The sequence below is a fragment of the Protopterus annectens genome, chromosome 7.part0 (assembly GCF_019279795.1).
Source record: "Protopterus annectens isolate FY-2018-M chromosome 7.part0, PAN1.0, whole genome shotgun sequence".
Taxonomy (NCBI): Eukaryota; Metazoa; Chordata; order Ceratodontiformes; family Protopteridae; genus Protopterus; species Protopterus annectens.
In genome coordinates this window covers 1,308,275,530-1,308,298,194 of record NC_056739.1, presented here as the reverse complement: position 1 = coordinate 1,308,298,194, position 22,665 = coordinate 1,308,275,530, and the positions used below count along the sequence as shown (strand labels likewise).

Genomic DNA, 22,665 nt, shown 5'->3' with positions numbered 1-22,665 from the left:
ACTTCTTCAAATCAGTATCCAGAGCCATGGACAAGGGTAAGGTGATCCACACAGCCTATCTGGACCTTGCCAAGGCCTTCCGCACCATCCCCCACTCTGGAATCATAGATAAACTTACTAAGCTGGGCGTTAATCCCTATGTCACTTGATGGGTTGGCAACTGGCTTACTGACAGAACCCACACTATAAAAGTAGCTGACTCCAAATCCACCTCCAGACAAGTGACAAGTGGAGTACCTCAGGGTTCAGTCCTGGGACCGCTCTTGTTTGGCATCTACTTCTACAGGCCAACACTAAGGGACTCTGGCTAACAAAGTTTCACAGATGACTGCAAACTGGGAGCCATTATTAAATCTCCAAATGATGTGGATATTCTACAAAAGGGCCTTACAGAAACAGATGCTTGGTGCCAGAGTCATGAGCTCAAGCTCCCTTTGGGAAAAAATATGTACCCGTGAATTACCACATAGGTGGCAGTACACTAAACACCAAAAGTGTGATAAGAGACTTAGGGACAGAGGTGGTCTCACCTTCGAAAACCACATCGCCACAACAGTCAGGAAAGTCTTCTATGTGGCACACCTCATCACTAAGGGCTTTTCATCCAGAAAAAAGGAGGTCATTGTCCCACTGTACTCATCCCTCATTAGACACATTATAGAATACAATGCCCCATTTGGTATGTACCTCTCAAGACATCTGCAACAACTGGAAAGGTCGCAGAAATACCTCACTAAAAGAATAACAGACCTAAAGCAGATGCCCTATACTGACCATCTAAAAATACTCCACCTATACTCTGTTGCATATTGTCTACTCAGAGGCGATCTCTGCTTAACATACAAGGCCATGTCAAACCTAGAGCTGCTTGACATGCTACACTTAAAGAAATCCCAATCCCTCAGAAACAGACGCTCCAGGGATCTAAACCTTGTCATCACAATGAACAAGACATGCTGGAGGGATAGGTTCCTGACCCAGAGACTCCCCAGACTCTGGAATAGACTGCCCATACATGTCAAGCAGAGTGCCTCTTTGAGCCTCTTCAAAAGGAACCTTGATGATTGGATGGGAGATAGGAAATTCACTCCGGGGATCATGGCAGTAGCCCTGCTAGACAGGGGTCCATGGAAGTAAATAATGTGGGAAGAAATAGCCAGAGAATTGTTATGGCTAGGCTTGTATAGGCCCTAGGGCCGTTAGCCTAGTACCAACCTATGAACCTATGAACCTATGGATTTAGGCTTGGCCCTAGCACAGAAATGGTATTGCTAACTTTAATAAACTATATTCACAACAGACAAAATCAAGTTGAAATGGTTGCATCCCTATTTTTACACCTATCCAAAGCATGTTTTACAGTTTCATTCCCCATATTCTTACTTGGACTCAGGGGACAGGGCCTCACAAAACAAGTCATTCAACTGGTTTAAAGGTTACCTCAACCACTGAGCACAGTATGTCCATTAGGCTGAGGGGCTGCCAATTCCAATGTAAATAACATTAGGTATGCCATAAGGTTCAATATCAGGACCTTTACTCTTTAATATATTTTAATATATATATATTTTAATATATTTATAAATATAATGCTAACACTATGTCACCCAGCATATTCAATCAAAAAAGCAGACAACCCAACATAAATATTGCAGCCTTTTCAACCACACAGGCCCAAGATGACATTATAGCATACCTTTACAAAAACTGAAAAGTGGATAGAAGAATCTAAACTACTCCAAAATCCAAACAAAACTAAACTAATGGTATTTTCACATTCAACCCAACAATCAAACTATTTAAAAATATTATCAGTGAGTAATAATAGAACTGAGCTAATTCAAAATGCATAACTACTGGGGATAAGAACTAAACTAAACATGGACTGAGATTCAAGCAGCACACCCAATATGCAGTTCAAACAATAACTATAATCTAGGAATTCTTCATAAAGTGAGACATTTCTAACAATATGTATGTAAGACTATACCACAACCCTATCTATGCATGTAAGACTGTAGCTCAAACCTATCTATGCATGTAAGACTATAGATCAAACTTATTTATGCATGTAAGACAATAGCACAAACCTATCTATGATGTAAGACTATAGCTCAAACCTATTTATGCATGTAAGGCTATAGCTTAAACATATCTATGCATGTAACAATATAGCTCAAACTATCTACTACATAGACTCCTAGATGCTTCATTAATTTTCACTAATCTATAGTCCTCTCAGCTAGCCAAAGTAGAGTAATCTTGGAATACAATTGCAAAGTCTGCAAGTAACCTCATTAACCAAGTACATTTCTGTCTGGCACTTTAGTTCACTAACTAGATGGATATATTTAGTCTACTAGCCTGCATTCATATTATAACTACACACAATATCCTGTATACCATAGACTGATGCCTTGTCAACAGCCAGTTATTAAACTAGAACATCCCCCAGAGAACTGTACTCACTAAACCAATATCTAGTACTCAATCAAAAATCTAAAAATCATAATTACTTAGTTCCTTTGATGCTCTACTCCTGGATGGTGACATACACCCCAACCCAAGGCCCACCACCTCTTCCTCTCACAAGCAAACACTTCCTATTTCACCCCTCAGATACTACCTCAATTCCACAGTCCTCCACATAAAACACTCTCCATTTTCTCTATGAATATCCAAAGCATGGTTAACAAAATTACAGCACTCCACTCCTGGAACTACCTTAGCTCCCCTCATATCTTAACCATCTCTGAAACCTGGTTAAAGCCTCACAGCTCTAGCTCAGAAATCCTACCCCAAGCTACAGCATAATTTGTTGCAGACAGGGCAAATAAGAGAGGAGGTGGTGTTGCCATCCTCTGTTCAGACCAACTTACTCTCTCACCACTCTCACCTTCCATACCCAGCTTTGCTCCTTCCAAAATCCTTATTGCAAATTGTCATATTAACCCTCACAAAACAATTGCTATAGCATCTATATCCCTCGAGGTGATAATATTCCTATTCTTGAAAACTTTCTCTCTTGGCTCACCCAACATGTTCCCCATGAAACCATTATACTTGTAGCCTTCTAGTTTATCAGTGGGAGTGGTAAGCACTAGGTAGCCTATATACCACAAGAGGAGTGGTTTCTGGCCCAGGAATAGTAGTTTATTGGCCATTTGGGCAGTTTTCCCATCTCTTTCAACTTTCTGGTTTAAAAGCCCGTGTTTGCACGTGTTTCCCACCTTTCCTGTAACTAGTCTAGTCCAGATACAGATTTGCTGTATCAAGGACTGTTTGTAAGCTTCTGACGCCCCCAAGCCTTTCTGTGTTGGAGGAAAGCCTTCTAGCTTATCAGTGGGAGTGGTAAGCACCAGGTAGCCTATCTAACACAAGAGGAGTAGTTTCTGGCCCAGAAATTGTAGTTTATTGGCTGTTTGGGCAGTTTTTCCATCTCTTTCAACTTTCTAGTTTAAAAGCCCGCATTTGCTCTTGTTTCCCACCTTTCCTGTAACTAGTCTAGGCCAGATACAGATTTGCTGTATCCATGACTGTTTTAAGCTTCTTTGCAGTGCCAACAAGTCTGCTCTTCAATTTTTCCCTTAGATTTGCTAGTTCTCTCCACTCCTACACTTTTACTAGCTTATTAGTCTAACACTTTACCAGACATGTTGTAGCAATTATTGTAGCACACAAAAGTGCTACCAGCACTAAACGTTCTACAAAGAAACAGTTCCAGTACTTCTTATTAATGCTAACCCCTCCAGACATGTCTAAAGGTCAGTTTCCTATGCTTTCTCCTATTAATCTGCTGAATCTGGGCATCCTGAGGCAATGTAGCAACTGCCTCATGTACACTAACAACCCTCTCCTCTTACCTCCCAACATTCAGACTTGTGAGAGATGCACTTATATATCCAAATTGGAAGCCACGCACTCTCCAGCCAAGACCAGAATATCTAGTTAAGAGGAGAAGGTCAACACTGGCACCACACCACATGGAACACATAGCCCTCTAGAACACATACCAGCGCTGCCTTCACATAAAAACACAAATCACACACCCACCTTCACGGAGGTTCTCAATAAAAATCTAGCCAAACAGCAGAGACCTCCAAAGCAGAAATGCACTTGACCACCACAACACAACACTAATCACAAGACATATAACTCTCCTAAACAGTGTGCCACTCAACCAAATCCCCTAAGGCAAAACAGCATGCTCAACACACTAGTCATAGGTGACTCAAAAGTGAGTCACACTGATGTCCCACTCACTAGGTTGAATAAGGTGAAAGTAACAGTCAGCTGCCTGTCACGTGCCAGGATCTGCAACATAATGCACGCACTCAGGTCCCTCAACAGCAGGTACAAGTATGACTCTGTTATTGTACATGTGGGTGTGAATGACCTGAGATGTACCTCCCTAGACTACATGAAAAGAGACATGGAGGAGCTCTCGGATTATATAACCCAGGCAAGTATGACCCTAGCCCTGAGCAGCCTCCTACCATCACCCAGAATGATACCACAGTACAAGCAGAATATTTTTGATTCCAACAGTTGCTCAAGTTTCTGGTGTCATTCTAAGGGGATCCAGAATCTGTCTGCCTGGGATGACATGATTGACAGATCTCGATGCTTTGCCAGAGATGGCCTGCATCTGTCACTCCTGGGCTTCTGGATACTGGCCAAGGCTCTTGCCAACCCTATAGTGCCTTTTTTAGGTGGTGTTCCAAAGACCAAATTACAACTGTAACAGCTACAAACAAATCCAATCTGAGGGTCATGCTGCTCAATGCTAGAAGTCTAAATCTCAAAATGCACTTCCTCGAAGCACTCCTTAAAATGGAGAACATCAACATTTGTGCTGTAACAGAGACCTGGTTCAAGGCAGCAGAAAGCACCCTTGCACTACTAGGCTATAACTCATTTCACACCTTTCAGCCCCAGAACTTGGACCGAAGCTCCAAAGGCAGTGGTGTTTCCATATTCATAAAGGATGCACACACCTCCAGACTGGTAGCCCAACATAATACATCAGAGATACTTCAGGTGCAGCTAACATTGGGTAAGACAGCGATTCAGGTCGTTGCCTGCAACAGGTCCCCAACCATGTCCCAAGACTCACACTCCACATTCCTAAGCACCTTGGAGAATATTAGGGCCCAACCTAACACTCTCATACTGGGTGACTTCAATTATCCCTCCATTAACTGGAAAAACGACTCATGTACCAATACAATTGCCCAATGTTTCCTGGAATTCATTAATTCCAGTGCCCTGGACCAGCCCGTTCTTACCTCCATTAGAGGTAGCAACATCCTTGACCTGGTCATTACTAACATGGGTGACCATTGCTCTACAGCAATAGTCAACTCCTCCCTGATTAGATCCGACCACAAACTAATCACCTTGGAAATCCACATCCCTCCCACCCCCCATCCCCACAAAGGTAACGACCATGAAAAATTTCTCCAAAGCTAACTTTGGGCTCCTAAAAACAGAGGTGGCTAACTTCACAGCACCCATGCAAATGGAGAATAGTTGCATGACTACCGAATCATACACCAATGCACTGTACGAACATGTACACAAATGGATGGATATCACCATACCCAGTAGAACCAAGACACTCTCCTCCAAAAAAAGGAAGCCAATCTGTTGGCTTCCTGCCTTAAACAAACTATATAACAGAGGGAGGAAACTAATGTGGAATAAGGTGAAATCCCAAGACTGGAAAAACTCCCTTACCAGCCTCAACAAAAAGTTGAGATCCCTCATCAAATCCTCTAAAGCTAACTGTGAAAACAGAATTGCAGCAGATAATAAAGACAACCACACTGCCTTCTATAGTTAAGTAAAGAATCTCCATGGCAATACCCAGATTTGCTCTGAGCTACTGCACAATCGTACCTCCTATACCGAGCCAACAGATATTGCCAATATACTGGCCGACAGGTTCATTGCCAAATTTACCCCTCTCTCCTCCACCAAAGGATCAATCACAATACCAGTAGATTACCAGGCATCCAGTATTATTGCTGCACAGGTTAAAACAGCACTGTCCAAGGCCATGAATACAGCTTCTATGGGACCTGACAATATCCCTGTCTGTGTTCTACATGAATTACAAAGTGAACTGGCATCACACCTGTGTGCCCTGTTCAATCACAGCCTCACCTCAGACTTTGTCCCTACTGAAGGGTGGACTGCTACAGTCATCCCTCTCCACAAAGGAGGAGTGACTACAGACCCTGGGAACTATTGCCCCATTAGCCTGACGTGTCTGATGTGCAAAGCTATGGAACACATCAACATGGACCTAATAAACAAGGATACAGGGAATCACCAAACTCTGGATCCCACACAGTTCGGTTTTGTGAAGGGTAGATCATGCCTGCTCAACCTGGTCAACTTCTTTGAGTCAGTCACCAGAGCTGTGGATGAAGGCAAGGTAGTTCATACAGCCTACTTTGATCTGGCCAAGGCCTTTGATACCATTCCCCACTCAGGAATCATAGAAAAACTCACTAAGCTAGGCATTAATTCCTATATCACTAGGTGGGTTGCAAACTGGCTCACAGATAGAACCCACAGTGTGAAAGTAGCTGACTCCAAGTCAGACTGCCGACCTGTCATGAGTGGAGTCCCACAGGGTTCGGTCCTGGGTTCTCTCCTGTTTGGTATCTACTTCTCTGAAGTCCAGGCAAACATGAAGGGACTCTTGCTGACAAAGTTCACAGATGATTGCAAGTTGGGAGCTATTATTAACTCCCCAAGGGATGTTGACATCCTACAGAAAGGCCTCACTGAGACCAACGACTGATGTCAGAACCATGGCCTTAAGCTCAATGCCAAAAAAAGTGTTGTCATCCCCTTTGGGAAAAAACCTGATTTCCATGAATTACCAGATCGATGGTAGTCCACTGAACACAGAATGAGTTATAAGAGATCTGGGAACACAGATTGACACCAACCTCTCTTTTGACCACCACATTGCCACTGTGGTCAGAAAGTCCTTCTATGTAGCACATCTCATTACTAAGGGTTTTGCATCCAGGAAGAAAGCGGTCATTGTCTCCATCTACTCTTCCCTCATTAGGCCAATCATCGAGTACAACGCCCCATTTAGCATGTACCTCATTAGACACTTGCAACAACTGGAGAGGCCACAAAAGTACCTCACAAAGAGGATCTTAAACCTTAAGCACTTGTCCTATATGGACAGACTCAAAAAAACTCCAACTATTCTCTGTCTCATATCATCTACTTAGAGGCGAGCTCTGCTTGACTTACAAATCCGTGTCTGACCCAGCTCTGTTAGAAATGCTACATCTAAAGAAATCCCAATCCCTCTGCACCACACACTCCAGATACCTCAACCTCATTACCACAATCAACAGAACAAGCTGGAGGGACAGGTTCCTAACTTAGAGACTGCCCATGCTATGGAACAGACTTCCCATACATGTCAAACAGAGCACATCAGGGGCTCTCTTCAAGAGAAATCTTGATGAGTCGATGAAAACAGAAAATTCACCCTGGGGATCACTCCAGTGGCTGTGGTCCACAGAGGCACTGGGAACTAAGGTCGGGTGGCACAATGCCAGGGTAATCCTATGGGCTAGGCTTGTAAAGGCTCCAGGGCCATTAGCCTAGTACACACCTATGAACGTATGAACTTGGTGACTTGAACATAGATTGGGCTTCACTCTCCTCCTCATCTCCTTCTCATAGTCTAAATCTCTACGGCTTCCACCAACTCATATCTTCCCCTAGCAGGACCAACAAAACTTTTTCTTCTGGATATATAATAGCTGGATCCTCACTTCTGATCCCAGTCTCTATAATAACCCAGGCATTCTCCCTAACTCTCTGAGTGACCACTGCCCTACCTACCTCCATAGACAATCCCAACACAAACCCAGAGAACACCTTTACAGAGAAGACCACAATCTGACTCAATTAATCCAGATAAGTTCAACTCTATATTGTCCAACATAAATTAGACCTTCCTCTATAACCTCCCCCTTAATGATGTTGTAATTACCTTCAATAAGATATTTCTTCATGTACACAACTCCATGGTGCCATCTAGAAAAATCAGGGTAAAATCTAACCCTGCCTCCTGGCTAACTAAGCAAACATGCTCTATTATGCAACAGAGAGATGCTGCCTGGAAAAAATTGTGTTAAATATAAAATTCCTCCCTTACTCCATCATTACAAAGAACTTAGAAACATCTGTAAAAAGCTGGTCATCAAAGACAAAAAAGCATTCTTTGCCTCCAACCAATATAGCCCACATAAAAACCCTAAAAATTTTGGTTCACGATTAAAAAAATCCTATGGCCTGGTAACCCTCCTACCCTCAACCCTTTGCCTCTAAATACAGCCAAAGAAACTGCTGCCCTATTAAACAATCACTTCATAGAGACAATTCAAAGACTAACTCAACATAGTCCCACTACCTCTACTCTGCATGTACCTCCCGGTCCATCCTCACCAATTCATTCTCCTTACAACCTGCTCCCATTTCCTTCATTAAATCCCAACTAAATAAACTCAAACCCTGTTCTCCCTCAGTTAACAAATTACCTCCCCACTTCCTTAAAATCACTGCAAATTCTATTGCCTACCCTATCTCTATTCTTATAAATCAGTCTATTACTGAAGCTCTAGTCCCTGAAATATGGAAATCCTTTTATATTATCCCTTTCCATAAAGGAGAAAACTCCACTGAACCATCCAACTATCATCCTAGTGCTATAATTTCCCCCATTTCCGAAATTCTTGAAAAATGTGTCCATACTCAGCTACATAAACACCTGCTTGATAACAATCTACTAACTCCCACCCAGCATGGCTTTAGACCCTACCACAGCACATCTACTGCTATACTCTCATTCACCCAAACAGTAGCAGAAGCCTGTGCTAACAACCTTCTAGTGTCCTGCGTATTCCTTCATCTCTCAAAAGCTTTCAAAACTGTCTCTCACCCTAAACTAATAACTAAACTCATTGACATTCATCTGTCTACCCCTTCCATTAACTGGTTCTGTAGTTAGACAACAATCTAATAGACAACAATCTGTACATTGGCAAACTGTCACCTCCCCATTTCTGCCTGTCAACACTGGTGTTCCCCGGAGCTCCATTCTGGGTCCCCTGTTGTTTAACATTTTTACTAACAGATTACGCTCTGCTACTAACCTGTCTACCCTTTTACAATATGCCGATGACTCCACACTTATTACCACCACCCATAGCATCCCTGAACTCCTTGCTCTTATCCAAAACACTTTCACTTCCATTGAAACCTGACTTACTGATAAGCAACTAATCATCATTCTCTTTCGGCTTTTCCCGTTAGAGAGGCACAGCGACAGCGGATCATCTTTTTTCCTCTTTCTCCTCCTCTGCATCTTGTCACACCACACCCAACCGCTGTCCTCTCCTCTCTCTCCACACTCATACCTTTTACTTTAGCCCTCCTCTATTCCTCTCCTCTGCCCTCTTAGCATCTTTTGTTTCTTAATATACCCATCTCCTCAGCTCCTGTCATGTCCAAACCAAAAAAATCAACTCTCTCTTCTCTTCCAAAACTGTCAAACATGAGCTGACCTCTAATATAATCAATCCTATCCCTCTCCACATCCTATCCACTCCATCAATCAATCTCTCTATCTCTGCTCCTTTGCCTCATCCACCACTCTTCCCTCCATATCCTTTTGTCAATGCCAACCCTCTCCACCTTCACCAACACTCTTAGCAAACCTTCTCTTTTTTGTCCTTCACTCTTTCGTCTGTCTGCCCCTCCTTGTCACAAATCACTCTCTCCTGTTTCTCTCTCCACACCTTCCACTCTTCTTCACCTTCCTTCACCTCACCCTCTCAACTGTTGATCCCACTGGCCATCCTCTCCCCTTACCACTCCTACTCCCTCCTTTCCCCTCACCCACTCTACCTCCTCCCCTCCTCTCATGCACCCACCCCTCATTCCTGACATATATTCCTCATTCCTGATAAGCAACTAATACTAAATCCAAAAACAACTAAACTTCTACTTTTCCTCTCTAAAATGCTGGCACATCTCAAATCCTCTTTCTCCATTACTTCCCTTGACAAAACCAGCATCATACCTGAACCCCATACTAAATTTTATGGTGTCACTATCGATGATGAAGTAAAATTCGACATTCATATCAATCAATACACAAAGAAAACCCACCAAATACTTGGTCTCCTATACCGTAGTCATAAACTGCTTTTACCCTCCACCAAACCCTCCCTTGTCCTATCTCCTATCTTACCTTCTCTTCTATATGCTGCACCTGTCCTTACTAACCTTCAGTCATCTCTACTTACCAAATTAGAGCAAACGTACAACAAAATAGCTAGATTCGCCTCCAACCTCCCCTACAAATCCCACCACTGCCTTGCCCTTCAGTCATTACAATGACCTGAATTCCCAAAACTACATCTTCTTCCACAACTGCATATCACACACTCATTTCTCTATAACCCCACTTCCTGCCCCTCCATCTCTAATATCTTATCTCCTTATAGCCTACGACGTCAGCTACATACATCTGACAAACATCTTCTGGACATCTACAAACCATCAAAAAATATTGGAAGGTCCCTATATAAATACTCTGTAGCACACTCTTAGAATTCTCTTCCTCTTAACATAAGAAGTATCCCTCATAAATGTCAATTCAAACCTGAGCTTAAAAACTACCTGCAAAAGACCTGGTCCTGTCCCTGTCTTGCTCCAACCTGATGTGCTAACTACTCGCTACCTAACTCCATTTGTTTCTCACTCCCATCAGCTACGCTTTTTCTTTTTTTAATTATATTATCTACTGAAGACTTACACTTTTGTTCTTTGTTTTTTTTTGTAAATATTTTTTGCATTGTAAATATTTTTTGCATTCAAATTACCTTACTTTATTGTATATATATTCTGCTAATAGAACACAATAACACTGTTGACTTTAATATTGATGTATAAGTTCCTGCTAGTATAGCCATTGTAATCTTTACTTTTGTTGTATCTCTGTAATTTGTACCTGGAGCTTTTCTCCTCGGGTCTCCACTGAAATGGGCTCAGTTGGACCAACCCGGTTAATAAACAACAATAAATAAATAAATAATGGTGATTGTCTTTACTCTGTATACATTTTTAAAATGTGGATCTGAAAAGATAATATCTCATCTTATCTCAAGAAAATGCTCCTGCAATAGTACCAATGTCATTGCTAAGCCCTCATCTCATTCTAAATCATATCTCATCTATAATTTACAATCCCAAATTAAATCATACCTATAAATAAAACCATCTTGTCCTTGTTCAACCCCCCCCCCATTAAGTCCCTCCTCATGTAGTCAAATTGAAAACATATCACAAAATTCTCACAATTTAACTATAGTGAACTCCTAGCTACAGGTCTCAAGTGAATTTAATGATAACATATAAATATGCCTCATTTGCTGTCTGTGTTGTAAAATCACAGTGACAGTACATTCATAAACTGTAAAATAACCCTGAGCATTTTATTGATGTGTGTTAGCTTAACATGCTGTATATAATATGATTTATAGATGTATCTGCACTTAACATGCTGTAAATACTATGTAGTGTATGTGACATGGTGCTCACCTGGTAAGTTTTATAGTCCTGTTATACAGTACATTCTTACTGTTAACTCATGCAAAGGTATGTAATGTAGGGCTTGTTTTCCTGATCCTTTGCTGAAAATGGGCAATCCTGGTAATCAAAGACAAATAAATGAATACATTTAATAAAGTCAAAACTTTGAGCTGAAAGAAACATTTTAACAGATATTACAAAATGAAGTTAATAATTGCAGGGTTGGTACTTTGTGTTCTGACGTCACCTAGCAGGTGAACCAGATAGGTTGTAGGTATGTGAGAGATAAAGCAATGGCATGTTTCATTGTATAGCACTTCTACAAGTCTGTCAGCCTAAGAGTATTTTCAGAGCTACCATCTCCAGTGATTTTTTGTATATGAGGTGATCTTTTATAGTATCCATGTGTGTATTCTATACCATCCATATGTGTGTGAAAGAGATGCACACCAAAAGAGAGAGAGAAAGAGACAAGCTGAATTTCTTTAGAGTGGAACTGTGTTTTTCCACATGGTCACAGTCAGATATCAGAGTGGTATACCACATCATAAAGTGGCTATTTTGTTGGGTGGTGAAGTAGTCTGTGTGTGAAAGCAGCTGATCATCAATCTGTCTTGTCAGAGGCAGCAAATTAATATGTTTTTGACTGTGTGTATGGGTTTATGATCATGTGTATGTGCTTTTGTGAAGCAATTTGAAATGCATTCATGTGATCAGACTAGCTTTCAGCGGATCATAATGAAACATCAGTGCTGTATGCAGAGCTGGATCCAGCACTAGGTGACCTAGGGAACTGCCTAGGTTGGCTTGAGGTGAGGGATAGCCACAACAATAAATTAATTAAAAAAGCAAGACTTTTCACTTTTCTCTGTGGTGTAACATAATTAAAAAAAGAAAAATAAATGTTTCCTTTGCATCCACCTCCACAGCTTTGTGTTTGCTTGTGTCTTTTCTAGCCTATGCAGAACAATGAGCAGGAACTGAACAGTAGATCAGACTAATGCGTTGATTTTGAGCTGTATGTATTTTCTAACTTGAACTGCCGGATTTACTTACAGGTATGGTCTTTATTTTTAATGATCTGAGCTAAATTGGAACAAAATGTGTATTTTTTTGAACAAGGAAGCTTTTGAACCTTTATTTTTAATGCATGTAGAACTTGAGTCTTTGTGTGTGTGTGTGTGTGTGTGTGTGTGTGTGTGTGTGTGTGTGTGTGTGTGTGTGTGTGTGTATGTATGTGTGTGTGTGTGTGTGTGTATGAAACAGACAGAAGACAAAGACAGACGGATTCAATTTGAAATGCACTGCTATGAGCAAAATTTCTTCCACTGCAGTCTGGGTAAGAAGGTGGCTAATCCCTGCTTTGACTTTACCACAGTCAAATGATCATAAATATGACTCCTCAACAGGGAAAGTGGGACTTTGAGTCGGGTAGGGGCAGCTGTGCGAAAATATTAGAATTACATATTTTATTTGTGGACAATTTATGTAACTTCTTCATGTAAAGTGGTTATTTTGGGGAGTTGGCATAGCACTCTGTGTTTGAAAGCAATAGATCTTTGATCTGGATTGTCAATTGCAGTGTGTGCCTGTGTGTATGTATGTGTGTATATATCTATGTACCAGGAAGTCAAGAATGTATTTTTTTCTGTTGTGTGGGTAAATGACATCTGTTGAGAGTAAAAGATGTAACAGGTCCAGAACATTTCTATGTTATAAAAGCATTATATAAAAATTAAAAATTATATGTACTCATTAAAAATAGCATTTTATGTCACTGGAAATATGCCAGCAAAAGCATACTGCATGGACCAATGCAAAATGGATCAGACAGATTTTGTGCTGAGTTTCATATAATTGCTTATGTGAAGTGCAATCTTAAAATCACTGTGTAGGTAAAGTTCCCATGCATTATTCCCTGAATGTTTTACAAAGAATGGTCAAATGTGGATTGAAGTACTGCCTCTTATAGAAATGTACAGACAAGTCACTGTCAAAGTCTGACTGGTTACCTCCAGTGGCGACTCATGATATTGGACTGCAGGACTGCAGCCCACCAGCTGTGAACCACAACAGTACAGTCCTACAAGCCCTCCATACAAAGTGAATCCAGACTGCTGCCTTACCAGTCCGGATTCAGGAAGCAGACTGCTGATTCCCCAGAAGTCTATGCAGTGCTAACCGCATAGACTAGAAGGGGATCGGACTGCAGAGTCATCAGTCTTAGAACATTCCCAGGAAAGAGCCAAGAAACCAAAAGTGTGCATTCCGGTGCAAACACAGGATTACTGAAGCTGTGCTGTGGTACCGTTATGATTGCAGGAGAAAGCTGTGGATTGATTCTATCATTACTGAAGGTATGGGAGACTTGGGATGAAGAAGCTGTGGAGTGAGGTACAGACAGAAGACTCAGGAATTGTGTGTGTGTGTTTGGAGTGATGTACGGTGTGTGTGTGTGTCTGGAGTGAGGTACAGATGGCAGACTCAGGTACGGTGTGTGTGTCTGGAGTGAGGTATGGATGGGAGACTCAGGTACGGTGTGTGTGTGTGTGTGTGTGTGTGTGTGTGTGTGTGTGTGTGTGTGTGTGTGTGTGTGTATGTGCATGCAATGCCCCAGTTGGTTTATACTGGTGACTAGAGAGAACTCAGGATACCTACTGGTGGGTGGTTACAGAATACTTCAGGCTTGAACCCTGTACCGTGGGTGCAAGTAACAAGAGACTGAATTCCCTACCCACCACCATTTGTGAAACATTTGCAGATTTTTGCCTCTTATTTTGTTCTGTTCTGTTCCTCATAAAATCCATGGTTTCTGAATTTTTAATTCTGTAAATAGTTGATGGTGCAGTGGTAGCATTGTTGCCTCAGAACTAGAGGTTCTCTGGTTTGATTCTTGGCTGGGGTGCTTTTTGTGTGGAGTCTGCATGTCCTCCCTGTGTTTGTGTGGGATTGTTCTTGTGTCCTCCCATGTTACAAAGACATGTGTCTGCAGTATTTCTCCCAGGGCCTCTGCTGAAAATTGGCTTTTGTTCCAAGTCAGACTTTTCTGGTTAACACATTTTAAGTATATACAATTGACAGGCATTTGAATTTCAGACTTCATATTCTTCAGAAAGTACATGGTAACACAAAACATTTTAGTCTAGCAATTTTCTAAGTTTATAAGATGAATATTTGAAATGTGTCCCTATTTTTGGGACTGTATTTCCCCATTATTGGCTTCATCCAAGTTTTTTGTGCTAAGGTTGAGAGCTACAGTGAGAACTGAATTCACTGAATATGTTTGATTGTGCTAAGAGGTTGACAGCTATGGTGAGAGCTGAGTTCACTAAATGACAGCCATTTATGTTTCAGTCTTCCTCTCTTTCACAAAACAGCTGATCTGGCATAGTGGTATGTTTCTCTAACTGTTTTGCAGGGGCCTGCATTCAAGACTTGGCAGTGAAATGCCTGGTGGTAGCACAGCATTTTATTCTAGCAACTTTCCAAGATTATACAAGCAATGTTTAAAATGTGTCCCTGTTTTTTGGGCTTTTGTCCCACCCCAATACATTTTGGCTTTTTCCAGATTTCTTGTGCTGCAAAGTTGAGAGATACAGCTAAGTGTCGAATAGATTTTACAAGGCACTGAGAGCTGCAGGGGAAAAGAAGTTTAGTGCTGCTTATGCTGAGACTGCTTGCATTGTTAATAGCACAACAGGCAGTGTACTTTCTTTTGATGGAGAAGGCTGTGGGTTCTACTCTCACAGTATGTAGATGCATTGCTGATATCGTACTGTGTTATAAATGGGGTGGATGCTGCCATCTTGAGAATGTCTTCTTTGATGAAGATACCTAGTAACTATGAACCCGTCCATTATTTGCCATCCATTCTCTATTGCAATATTACTATTTTATAATTTTTTTATGTAATATAGGCAATTTATTCCTCAAGGGCAACAGGCATTTTATTTGTAGATGAAACCATGAAATATTAAGTTGTTTGCTAGCAGCAACCTCTTCATTAGTTACAGATCTTTTTAATGTGGGATTATTTAGATGGCATTTACTTCTTCAGAGATTGTGCATATTTACTGATACTGGTGGATTGTAGACATTTGAGTAGACTTTTATGATGGAAATGTTCTCAACTGAGCAGTTTTGTCATTATTGGTGCATGCATTTTGTTTCATTGTTTACAGGAACATTTTTCAAAACAAATTTAAAACACCAACTAACAATTATACTGTATTATACAAGGAATATAATTTAATGCAATCAGGAAGGTGCATCACAGAACACATATGTTGTATGCAAGGGGCCTATAATTTGAAAATAGCCCAAAATTAATCTTTATCTGCCACTAGCCAAATGTATTTTCTTTGAATGTGGGTTTCAATGTTGTTTCAATGAATGTAAGTTTCAAGGGCAGAGAAGTTTTAATGATACGTCTGTTTTCATTGTGAGACTGCATTGCTTTGTGTAGCAGATGTCTTAGTGTTTGTCCTGTAAAATGCAAAATAAAACTTTCAAATGAAGTCCAAATCATTGTAGAAGTAAAGCAGGTATGCATATTAGTGTTTATGGTAAATGGGGAGAAATAGCCAAGTAATGGTTCATTGGAATGGCTGCAGGGGGGAGGCTCCATTCGACCATGATTTTGTGAGGGGGAAGGGTGGCAAACTCAAAGACAGCCCTGGCTGAACTATACCTCTCAAGCCCAGTGGCAGAACATTTTCATTTAGAACATGGGGGTATAATAGACAATATGAAAGTCACAATTTTTTTTGGAACACAACCTGTATAAAAGGACTGTGTGAGTGAGCTTTTTTTTTTCTGTAAAGTAGGCTTGCAGCCGCTAGGAGAGGAGAGACTAAAAGGAGTTTTTATTAAATTTTTATTAAAGTAAAGTAGGTTTGTTTTCACTGTTTTCACTTTTGTGAATAATATACCTCTCAACTGTCCAGATTTTCACTGAATAAATAGATTTTTGCTTCTTATTTTTGGTTTGTTCCTCATAAAGGTTGTAGTTTTCTGGCAAATCATTTAGGAATTAAGTCACTAAATAATGATAGACACTGAGTTTCAGACTTCTTAACCTTCAAAAAATGCATGCTAAAGCAAGACCTGTTATTCTATCAACTGTCTCAGTTTATACAAGAGCAATTTTTAATACTGTTTATATGTTCTCCAAATATATTTGGCCTTGTTCAGATGTCCTGCATTAACAGATTGAGAGGTATGTGCAAATAAATTGCTTTATAGAATTAGGCATATCCAAACCTCTCAACTGTCCCAGATTTTGACTCAAAATGTTGCTCTTCCCCTAACAATCCCTTCGCAAAATGGCACGTTTAGAAGAAAATGTGGTGGGTTTGCAATTAATAAATAACTGTAATAATCAGAGTTATAGATTACTTTTATTTCAGAAATGCATGTAGATTATTTTATTTTGTCAGCTGCTCAATTTAGCAGTACTAATATAAAAAAGTGTCCATTCTTTGGCAGGTTCCCAGCTGTATTGTGTGGCTATTTTATATTTTTGCATCACATTGTTGGCCCATTTTTCATAAAATTGTGTTTTTTTGGCAAATTAGTGGCAAACCATTAAAGACTGAAGTTAGAAAATAATGACAGACATTTGAGTTTCAGATTTCATACCCTTCAGAAAATTCATACTAATGCAAGACCTACTATTCTATTATCTTTCTAAGTTTATAAGAGCAATATTTAAAATTTGTCCTTATTTTTGGGCCTTTGTCCCACTTCTGTGTATGGCTTTGTCCAGATTTCTTGCTCTGAGGTTGAGAGGTATGACAAATGTGTCAGGGTCATCACAGTCAGCCAGAGACATTTCAAATTGTGACATACTTATTGCACCCCACTTCCCCATGTAGTGACTCTGGATGTGTCCAAGCAAGGCAAGGAGCAGTTATGCTGTGTAAATGTGCAGAGAATCCCCCCATCTAAGGTAGACACAAGTAGTACAGAGGCTTTTCATCTGTCCTTGATTTTGCAGAATGTACTGGTTTCTGTCATATTTTTATACTGTTGATTTATGCTTATTATTATTCAGAAAGTGACTGTTGCTCTGTGTTTAAGTAGCAATGCTTTCATGACCATCAGGTAAGCTTGTCTGAGATTGTAAGATGCAAGCAACCTTTAATATGCATACTGTTAAAGAATTGCCAGCACTGAAAGCCTTTCTGTTGTTGCCATGCAGAGAATACTTACATAACTAGATAATGTATAAGCCTTCGGTATTGAAATGCATATGATGGTATTTGTAATAAAGGACAGGATTACATTATTTTAAGAAGCTTATTACATTTGTTGGAGACTTGCAGTCATCTTTGCAGGCTTTACCTGTAAACTAAACAGAATGCCAATCTATCATGTGTGGTCCATAACCTGTGCAGTAATCCTTTAAGCAATGTATCTTGACCTTGTTTTTTGTTTGCTTTTCATTTTTTACTTTGATCATGTTTTCCCCATGAAACAAGTAGATAGTTGTTGTCAGGTAGCAGGTCTTTTTTGGATAAGAAACATTTTTACAAGTAGGGGTATCACATAGATTGCTACTTTCAGCATGTTACTTGGTACTTTAATAAAGCTGAATATAAATTATAATTAGAACTGCAGTGCAAGGAGAAGTGGTTTGAGTTGAGTGCTGCTTGTTTTTCTTATACTTGATTTTGACTGGCATTCCAGTAATGTATTTAAAAAGTAATTTATTTTTTTGTTTCCATCAAGATATTGAGTAAGCTGCCATGCAGCCAATGCATTGAAATATTTTTTTTCTTCTACACTTCATTTTGTCTTGCTTGGACTCTCATAATGATGGTTTGGCACCCAGGACAGCATATTTAATTAAAGTTACAGTTTTTGTGGTTTTTCAGCATAGCTCCTCCCCTTTCTAGTTGGCCACACCCCTTCCCATTGACCTCACCCATTCAGCTGTCTCCTGCAGCCCCCCTTTGATTTAAAGTCACCAGCTGCCACTGGTTATCACTGAGGTGATTGTATGTCTTTTCTTTATTGTAGGTAGTACAACTCATGTCTAGAATATATATTCAATGTTTAGCATAACACCAGAAATAAAAAATGCATTTTCTAAAACAAGAAACTGTTCTATGACTTAAAATATGCTACTACTAAAACTTTCTGTACTGACCATGAGAATATGATCAGGCTACTTTCAGCACAGAACCTCATTAAAGTCTGTAATTATCAGTTGGAAGTCTTAAGGATGTACTGAGCTAAGTATCAAAGAATAATTCTCTGAGTCATCCAGAAAAGTCAGTAGTAATAAAAGTAGGAAATAATGATTGTGGGATAATAAAATTGAAAGAAACCCATGGAGAAGAGAATTATTTGAGCTTGAAATTTTCCAAGAAGTTGAAGAGGTCAGAAGGAGAAACTGAGAGAAAATGAGGAGGAAGATAGGCATAATCTTCGGTAAGTGTATAGGAAAAGTTTATACATTGGAGAAGGATTACTCTGGTGAGATGCTTGATTTTTCTGTATGTAATTTATATGGGGAAACATTCAAATAAAACCCAAAGAGAAATAGATAGGAGTGCAGATATACATCAAGTTTATATAGAAAGGGGAAAGAGGACAAGCAGCAAAAGATAGATTGCAAGTGGATAGAAAGTTAGAAGGATGTACTATATTTCCAAAAGTATGCAACAGCAATGAAGCCAGTACAGAGATTAAGAGATGAGATTTGAAAAGAGGAAAATTGATTTGGTAGAAAGATGGATATAATGGGAACTATATAGATGTATACCAATAAATCAAACAGGGAACAGATAGAGCAGGAAACAGTTTTCTTGGAAAAACACCTAAACAAAGTATATGGATGAAAATATTATTAACTACATTCTAAGAGGGAAGGTAGAGGAAATAGAAAGGAGGTTAAGGGATTGGGAGAAGAGAGACATTAGTGTGGTGAAGGACTTGAAAGTTGATGTAGATGGAAGAAATTCAGCAAAGATATGCACTAAGAGAATGGATCTGGTTATTTTGCAGAGGGTTCCTTGCAAATATTCAAAGAAAAGATGCAGGCAGGGTTGGGCTTATAGTATGTAAGATGAAAGTAAAAAGGAATATAAGGGGAGAAGCCAAATGAAATGTAAAAATATTAAGAGGTTGGAGAATAACACAGAAATATACATTATTGACAATGTACAAGTGTTTGGGAGAAAGAACAGCCCAGTCCGCAATGAAAACTTTATAGAAAATTTGGATAAAGGAATCTAAGGACTAGAAGGAACACCATCTCTGGTAAGAATTATTGAACATGATAAGACTCTTGAGTATGGTAGGTCAAGATAGAGATTAGTACACAGATAGTTTGGAAGTCCAGTAAGAGTGCATAAAGGGGATTGTCTCAGATATGATGTTGCTGATGGTGTGGCATGGCAGATGCAGATCAATTGCATGTGTGGTAGACATGTGACAAAATTATACAGCCCAAAGAAATGGCTAGTGGAATGTGGACTGAGATATTTCAGAGGCAGATTCTAGATTTATGGCAGTTCAGTCTGTTTGGAGTTGAGACCACAAATAGGAAGTAGTCTAAAGAAGAAATTTTGGAATTACAAATGGGAAAATAAAAATACAAAAACATGGATGAATAGGGTGGTGTAAGAAATGGAATAGGAAATAGAGAATGTCACGTGAGGTATGTCAACTGTACCAGGAGACATGGGACAGTGCATGTATGGCATATGCCAGCATGGCTGGCTGAAGTTTTGTAAATAATCTCATGTCATTTGACTGTCACATTGATTTGTACAAATGCTTGTATTAAATTTATTTGTAAAGTTGCTTATGTTAAAAATGCTGCAACAGAATCTTAGAGTTCTAAATGTGAATTGTGCCAAAGTCAGGTGACTAGATGTGATGTCAATCTATAACCAGATGAAGGACGGAAGTCTGCCAGCAGCTGTTTGTTGTTTGTTTTTGTTTTTCTTTGGAAAATGATATAAAAAAACTAAGTCATTTATCACAGTTCAGTTGTTAGTTGTTCAGCTGTTGTCAATTCAGTTAGTGTGTAGTATCTCATCTTGCCTTGTGGAAGTAAGCATCTCAGCAGTATATCTTGCCTTGAGATACTAAGTGAGTTAACTAGGGACAGTTTCATTTTAGTTTAACTAGGAATGATACAATGAGATTAGTTTAGTATTATTTCCTTTTCTGTATCTGTGAGATTCTAGCCAACTGTGTTATTTTTATATTTCATGTGAAGAAAAACTATGTTGTTTATTTTAACTAAATATTAAGTATTCTCCTGTTTTCTATTTTATTATCCATTGTTAAATATTTTTATACCTTTTCATTGTGGCTGGTCTTTTAGGGAATAATTTTAATATCTTGAGAGTGCTTGTGCTTATTTTAGTGACAATGTGGCCACTCCGATAAGCCTTACTGCTTCCGTCACACTCTATCAGTATTAATTTCACAGAGTATAATTGGTTACCCTTTGTAAGAGCCTTAGAGTATTTGACTGGAGGCAGCAATCTACCTTGTAGTCTAGAGAGATGGTCCACATCTGGTGAATCTGTGTCAGCCTTTCCCAGGTGAGTGTGTGTGTATGTGTGTGCGTGTGTGTGTGTGTGTGTGTGTGTGTGTGTGTGTGTGTGCGTGTGTGTGTGTGTGTGTGTGTGTGTGTGTGTGTGTGTGTGTGTGTGTGTGTGTGTGTGTGTGTGTGTGTGTGTGTGTGTGTGTGTGTGTGTGAAAAACCAGATACACGTGTGTATCACTTACCTGGAACTGGGACACAGTGCTCCAAAGAGAGTTTTGTTTGGGATCTGGAGAGACAGACAGTCCAGTTCCAGTGGGGCATGTTCCATGTGTGCTCTTGAGGGAAAGTGTGCTTGATGCAGAGAGATGCATTTGAAATATTGTGTAAAACTATTACTGTTTTAGTGACTGCCTCTCATTGATGTCAGTGGTGAGGATTGGAGCTCCTTGATTACTGACCCAGGGTAAAGAGAGGCCATCACAGGGACCCCAGAAGAAGTAAACTGGGGAAGTGAAAATGGTAATAATCATAATCTAACAGAACAGTTAAGGGATATGATGTAGATGAGGGAAACAAAGGAAGATACAACAAATTGAATATCAGTAACTGGGAAGAAGAGTTTGACAAGCAAGAGGGAATGCTGTAGTGAAGGGGAAGGGGACTCAGAAAAAGTATAACATACACACACACACACACACACACACACACACACACACACACACACACACACTCAGTCAAGTTCTATATTCATTCAACTGAAGATAAAAGGAGAAGTAATGAAGAAGACTATCTTATTAGGTTATCCAACTGAAACTATGTTATAAATACAATATGTCATAATTTTCATATGTCCATCTGTAAGTGCAAGGCTAGCTACTCTTGAAGGCCATTTTACACCTAACTAGTTTCCCTTTTTGTGCCCAAAATAACCTAACCCATTGGGTTATAGACTGCCCTTAACCAGTCCATGGTCGATAATTATATGGTACCTCTAATGAGAATAGCTGGATCATACCAAAGATAATTTGAGGGAGCCCATGCTTGGGATAAAGCATTTATTTCATATTTTTTGAATCCTACTTATGGACACTGTGATGTAATAATGTAAGACTACTGAAATGTGTTGATAAATGTGAAAATAATAAAAATGGTAAATATAAAAATAAATATAATTCACTGAAAACTTTACTGACAACTGTCCAAGACAGGTTAAGATATTGCCTAGTATGCATAGGTACCAAATGCAGAATTTTATAGACATTTGACTGCCATGTTCTGTCATGTTACATTATACTTGTTTTCCATTGCAGGGTCAAAACAAATCTCAGGTAGAAGAAATGTTAACTATTAAAACCACGATAACCTTTATTCACAAAACAGCAAAGCTTTCAGGCATATCCCTTCCTCAGTGCAATTTAGATAACTCATCAATAGTATTTCATTTAAATAGAAACCATTAAAAGATCATATGACACAACCCTCCAGTCATAAAACCAGAACAATTAAATATA

General features: G+C 39.6%; 1 protein-coding gene across 2 annotated transcripts in view; it reads left to right on the top strand.

The window, feature by feature from the left end:
* CCHR7.PART0H3orf18 (chromosome chr7.part0 C3orf18 homolog) overlaps nt 1-22,665 on the top strand; it is a 491,892-nt gene that overhangs the window by 286,101 nt on the left and 183,126 nt on the right. Inside the window, exon 2 of one of the 2 annotated variants that reach the window (XM_044077917.1) lies at nt 12,600-12,701. The exons of the other annotated variant lie outside the window; for it this stretch is intronic. The gene's annotated coding sequence lies outside the window, so the exon portion shown is untranslated. The remainder of the gene's footprint in view (nt 1-12,599; nt 12,702-22,665) is intronic. 2 annotated transcript variants of the gene reach the window in all.